Source organism: Lolium perenne, chromosome 1 (genome assembly GCF_019359855.2).
Source record: "Lolium perenne isolate Kyuss_39 chromosome 1, Kyuss_2.0, whole genome shotgun sequence".
Lineage (NCBI taxonomy): Eukaryota > Viridiplantae > Streptophyta > Magnoliopsida > Poales > Poaceae > Lolium > Lolium perenne.
In genome coordinates, this window is record NC_067244.2 from 40,119,449 (window position 1) to 40,126,684 (window position 7,236).

Here is a 7,236-nt window from a genome sequence, read left to right on the forward strand (position 1 = left end):
TTTTCTCTGAATACTATGGTAATACTACGAGGGAGGACTTTCAGAGCAAGTTGCGCACCACCCTATCTACTGCATCAACATCCATGCTAGTAACTCTTTTTTACCTCTGAAACAACTTTTTTTTTTATCTCTCACACCACACAATATTTAAACTTGAAATTTTGCAATCACTCATACATAGCAAAGAATGTGGGAAAAATATTTCGGATTTTTTATATCATTATGTATATCTTTTTCAAGAATTTTGTTGAATATTAAAATAATTTGAAAATTTAAATTGCAAAAACAAATTCAGAAGAATTTTTTCCTCCATTCCATTTGTTATTTTTGAGTGACTTGCAAAAAATCCAATCAAAATATTATATAATTTTTTTGACAATGACATATTAGGAGAGACTCCTACAGTTTTCCAAAACAGTTTCGCCCACATACATTCAAAGACCTTTAGCTCCCGCCAAAACAGTTTCGCCCACGTACATTCAAAGATCGTATGTAATAGTTTCCTCTTGCCCATATGACAGATAAAATGAAAAAATAAATCAATATGCCTCTCCTTTAAAAGAACACGACATGGAATAAATCTCTTAATAACCCTCCACCTAAAATTCGGACTTTTCGTGGACCCTGCATTTTCCGTATCTTTTTCTAGAAACCATTTTCAGAACCACTCGGAGATATAATCGGATTGATTGATTGTTCTAAAGCTTGAAGATGCGCTCTGTAGGAGATCTCAGACTGGGACGGAGCGAGGAATACACTACAAGGGGGGCCATATTGTGCATTACAAATCTTGTTTGATGATTCAGGACTCCGTGGCAGACCCAAAATCACGAGCGAGATCGTGTACGACGACAACAATAGATCAGAGTACCTGCAAGACTACATGGATCAGATCTACCTATCCATAGGGTGAGGGCATCTTCTCATATACTACTGCATATATCCTTTTCGAAAAAGTATTCTACATATATATTTTGTTTTTGTTTATCCCGATCAAAATACTTATGGGAGACTCCTTGCGTATCAAGAAAAGGAGCAACAGCCAATTCAATTGAAACTATTTGCTTTCAAGAAACAGAGTAATAAATCCAACCAAGATCAAGTGATTCTTGATCGGGCCAGGGATGTCCCTATCTCGAAAAAGAAAGTGATTCTTGATCGTACTACTATTGAGTATAAGCTTCTGATTGTTGTTTTCGGGTTGCAGGAACTGATCGAACATTCGGGGATACTATGTGTGGTCTTTCCCCGACATGTTTGAGTTGGTGTTCTGATACAGTTCTCGCTATCACTACAAGAATAGCGCGCTGCGCCGATGGCTAAAAGTCGGGACCGTCGGCGTATGGGCCTCCAGCCCAGCCCGCCAAAACAGCCGTCAGCGTAGCGATGCCCTCGGCGTAGGAAACGCTACGCTGACGGCTGCCCTTGGCACATCGCGGGCCATCGGCGTAGGCCTATGCATGCGGCCCACCAAACTTAGGCCGTGACAGTGATGTCACGGCGTCAAGGCTACGCCGACGGCCACCCTCGGCATAGCCTTCTCCTCTTAGTTTTTTAACTACGCCGACGGCCACCAAAGGTTCAAATTTTTTTCCCTCCACGCACCCCCGGATCGCCTTTTTAACTTTCAACTGAATGGCAGAAAATGATTAAAAAATCAAAAAATAAATCATTCGAGATGTCCATGTGTTATCTCATCTAGTTGCAAAATAATTTAACAGAAATGAATTTCGATATTTTTGCGAAATTGCGTCATGTATCGGTAAAATGGCTTTTCTGGTTGCATATGAAGTCGATTTTTTTATAGTATATTAAAATGATCGTGGGAAGAAGTTTTCGACAATACAACCGGGACAATATATTAAAATGATCGTGGGAAAAATGTATAATATATCAAAATGATTGTGGGTTAAGCCGGTTAGCCAATTTTTAGATTCTCAAAATTCCAAATGAAAATATGAAAGCAGGAGGATTTTAGTTTTTGATAGAAATGCAGGATTTTATATTTTTAAAAAATATAATAAATTAATAATTGCATCATCCATAGATATTATTATTACTTAACCATTAATGTTTATTTAAATAATTGTTTAAAATTTAAAATAATAAAGAGTTGTGATATCACGATCTAAGGATTAATAGGATTGATACGGTAGTATTATCACCAATGTTTCGCGAAGAAGATGGAAGCTCATCCGGAAGGAACCAAGATGTTAAGCATGCTACGGGTGGAGAATGGATGACCTGGATGGATGGAAAGTTTAACTATGAGGGGTAATTTGACCTAAGATTGAGTGTAGTTAGAATTAAAATGATGTATGTGAGACAATTAAAGAATTTGAAAAAAAATGAAATTTTTTGAAGTTAACGGACGGGACGGTGTGGCCTGCGCGCCGAGGGCCGGGTCGGCATCGACACTAATAGCTCAGTTTTTTTTTTTTACTTAGTTTCTTTTGCTCAAGGATTTTGAGGCATCTGAAATCCTGAACAACGCGACTCTGGAGAAAGTAACATACATGTTAGGAGTTAGGACCAATAAGCTCCTCTTTTTTTTTTTTTTTTTGAGAAACACCAATAAGCTCCTCTAATCTTATGAACAAAAGAACATGGAAAACGTTGTATACTCTTAAGCTTGTTTTGACATAGTAATAGCACCGGAAAGTAAAGTAGAAGGAATATCCTTAAGCTTCTCTACCAGCTTGCAATGAAAATTTTCTAACCCATGTATATTATTGCTTTATTTGTACTGATCATCTATAGGTTGTATGAGGAGATGATTGATATCCGACTACTTCTCAAAATGGAATCGCAGATTAAATACTTGCAGCACAGCTATCATTGATATTTAAGTGAATGGTACGCCTTAACTCTATATCCTAACTATGACATTGCTAAGAAATTACAGGCAACATTATGTATCCCATGACATCATTGGTAGCCTACATACTCATTGGTGCACACTAATAAATCATAACAAGACCAAGTGGCAAAAGTCTATCCATTACACAAGCACGGAAACAACCTTTGCTTGCTGGTGTTCCTAGAGAGTAGAGATGGCTAAAGGGCCTCACTTTTCCGTGGCTTTGTGGGGTAGCAGTAAAACAAAATATCATTCTTCTGGGTTTTATTGGCGTTCAATCTTCTGATTATTACACGGCTGGAATGGTAGTCCAGCACCTCAGACGACAACGCCACGCCCGCTTGAGGCAACATTGAGGGGTCGTACATGCACGATCGCGGCTGAACGGCGAGAAAGAACATGAGCAGCAGCGAGCAGTCGCGCTGAGACGTTTTCCAAAAATCTTATCGCCTGCCTCCTGGTGCATGATCTCAACGGATGGGGTTTCGGAAGCCTGCTCTCCCGGATGGCCGTGTACGCAGTCACTGGAATGGGGAATACTAGAAGAGGAGGCAGCAAAATGAACTAAACACGAGAGAGACATAAGCGAGTGGAAAACTGTTGATGCGTTTCTATCTCTCGTCTCCTGATATAGCCTGGGACAAGAGGGCCGATCGAACCGCCATGCATATGAGTTAGGGACATGCAGCAAGCATACACAACACACGCTCACACGTACCCAACTCAGTTGGTGCACCAAGATAAAATTTGGACATCCGTAAAACCTGTTTCGAACTCGAACTCGAGTCACGAAACGCGACGCGCGTGCGATGCGTGGCGAGGCGGGCGGTGGAGTAGGAGGAGTGTGTGAGTACTCCTTCTCTTCTCACTCACTTCTGTGGACTAGAACATCAGCCCTTATAAACCACTCAAACTCCCTCCTAGCTAGCAATGTGAACCTAAACTTTAGTCTCCAAAGCTGTCAACAAGCTGCCACCATAATGGGCTTTGAGATTTCACGAATTGTAGGCTATATGGGTTGCTTTTCTGAGATGAAGCCCATCTACATCCAACAATTTCCACCATATCTCAAAAGCACATTACATGAGATATTAGTTCCAATCATCGTTTAATATACGTGTACTTCAATGAAGACTGTTAAGTCGAACTTCCATCTACACAAGGAGTTACGCTTGACTACAATTGAGCAATGGACTAGGTCTTGAATTGTCAGTCTTATGCAGTAAGTTTCACTCAATGGTAGTATGGTACTAGGCTGTCATAGGCTTACCCTCAGGTGGAGCTTATAAGTCATACTTCTTGGCCCTTCATGAGTTTACTAGAGATTCACCCAAATCTCTTACACTGTGACCAGCAGTGTCGCTCATATAGGTGTGTTCTTTAAAGTTTGCCATGAAGGACATTGTCTTCGCTCATACAGAGCCATAAAGAAAATATTAAGACATAGTCAACCTGCATTACATTAGTTATGAAAGAAATGCATATGCAGCGGAGTGGGAGTATAAAGTTTCTCTCAACTCAGTTGCTCTATTTTTTCCCCTGGTCCTAATTAACGGGATCTTCGATCACATAGGTTGGGTTACCCCGTCGGTAACTTACATGAGTCTCAAACCCATCTCCCTCGATGCAAGGTCTATCATGTTTCTTAATAGTCCTTAGGTGAAAGGATTTGCCACATACTTAGCTATTGGACATAATCCAATGAATCACTCTAGAGATTTTCAGTTTTCTAATAGACTTCAGTCTACTCTTGACATGTTTTGAACTTTTCAAATAATTCTTAGAACTGTTCACTTTGACAATGACAGTTTGGTCATCACAGTTCATGAGGATAACCGGTATTGATTTTTCAACCATAGGCAAGTCTGTTAAAAGCTCACGAAGCAATTCCATTTCGACAGTAGTTGTATCTAATGATGTGAGTTCTGATTCCATTGTTGACCTTGTTAAGATGGTCTGCTTGCAAGATTTCTAGAAAACAGTGCCACCACCAAGAGTGAAAATATATCCACATGTGCATTCATCTCATTAGCATTTGAAATCCCATTATAATCACTATACCCTTCAAGTTCTCTTGGATACCAGGTATAATAAATTCTATAGCTCATGGTTCCCTTTAGATATAGCACATCACTCTTTCAAGCGCATGCCTATGATCATCTCCCGTGGTTCCCACAGCAAGCGAAATGTCAGGCCTCGTAGCACAAGCTAAATACATAAGAGAACCAATAATTTGAGAGTATCTCAATTGACTAGTTTTTTTAATTTCTTTTCATTCTTTCGTAGGAATACACTAGTTTTGTTATAACTTTAACTAATATTTAAGTTTAAATTCTCTCGCGGTAATTTCCCACGATTTTTTTTTGGCATGGATCTTTAACTTTCATAGTAATTCTCTAGCGGTAATTACACATCATTAAGTCTTCGCCGGCACACAGTTTTTCGACTGTAATTTCCAAGGAGTATTTCTTCGACGGATATTTGTAGCACTGATTTCTCGATGGTATCTATTTAACGTAGTTGCCTTCCCTTGTAGTTGCTTCGGAGTTCTCCTATGGTAACTTCGAGAAAACATTCAGTGAATTTTTTAGAATGTAATTTTTCAATGGTAATTTCTCGTAAGTCATTTCTTCACAATAGTTCATGGTCGCCCAATGGGATATTCGTCGCCTCTTTTAGCCAGGGGAAATACTAGTGACTTCCTCTACGTACCTTCGAAAAAATAAGATTGCTCCACCATCTATCGCATATTTTAGATCTGAAAATTACTACGGTCTTCTTCTACGGTAACATCGGAAAATATTATTATCTTCTTTTGTAGCAACGTCACCAAAATATACTTGCTCCATTGTTTGCCGCCTCTTTGATCTGGAAAAATACTAATTCCCTCTCTAGGGCTTCTCTCAAAAAAAAACGATACCCAGCTCAAAGTGAATGGAGAGAGAACCCATGCGCCTTGGAAGGATATGAAGCTGTCCAGACATTCATACACAAGTGAACTCCAATGCAGGATTCCTCGAAAATTGAAGTGAACTAGCCATGTAGAACATTCAAGTTAGAAAAGGAGTCTCTGATGTCAACAATGTTCAAGAAATCGTTAATTTATAGGTCGGCTCAAAATGGAGATTAATCGCTTATCGGCCGATTAATCGATTTTGTCGGTCGACTATTTATCGGCTTATTTTTTGTAAATCCTAATTTTTGGTACTAAATTTTCTATAATATGGTATGAAAAAATAATATTGGAGCATCGAATAGAAGCATTACCTTGATTCCTTGCATTTGAATCAATAAAAATAGAAAATTTGAGCTAATGCACGGCTCTACAAGACTATAAGACAAAAATATCGTCTACCAAATCAACTTTTAGCGACATTTCACTGAAAATCGACTGAAATATGGGCCACCGGACTAAAAACTGGACGAAATATCGGCTACTAGACTGAAAACCGGCTGAAATATCGGTATCGGCGATAAATTAGACGATATGCTAAAATCCCTATCGGTTACCACCTGATTCATGATAAATCGGTATCTCGGACGATTTTTTGAACAGTGGATGTCAAGGTAAACATAGACCGACAAGGTTAGTTTTTTTTTCTCAGTTGTCAGAGATAAGACTCGTTGCTGAAACCGAGAGCATTGGGGATTGCTTTCTTTCTGACCTTCAGCCAATAAATTCCATACCTTCCACCGACTTTTTTTGTGTGTGGCATCAATTCTGGACTTTTGAAAGTGAAGATCTAAGGTTGCTATCCAAGAGGAATGAAATGAGCATACGAGGAGTTGTCTCTTAACATGTCATATGTAGAGTAGACCGATGATCCGGTAGTCATTTGGCCGGCTATGGAAAGAAAAAGCTTGCATCTGCTCCCCCTAAACTATAACAGGTCCCATCTCTCTCCAAACCTAACGTGGTAGTTTCCCATCATAAGGCTTTCCATCTATAGATTGACTCACCGCTCGTCGCCTTTTTCAGCCGGCATGCGCTATCCTCGCTTCTGGCACTTGCAGCTGGAATGTAGTGCTACTGTCATACTACCTTTTTTCCATCGACCCATGACCACCTAGCCATTTTAATCCATACTATTCTCTTTTTTATCGCCTCGCGAAAAACTTGGCCCACCATCCGTCGCCATTTTCAGCTGCCACATGCTATCCCTCTTCAGGCGAGTGCAGTGCTACTGTCATGCTACTCTCTTTTCCCATCACCACATGACCACCCAGTCATTTATGTCCATACTACTATCTTTTTCCATCGCCCTGCGGTGACAAGGTATTAACTTGTCAATGCCTACAAGTTGTAGACTTGGGTTTCGCCGAAGTAAAGGGCAAGTAGATCTCGAAGGTTTCAGCCAAAAAGGTGCTCGACTGCT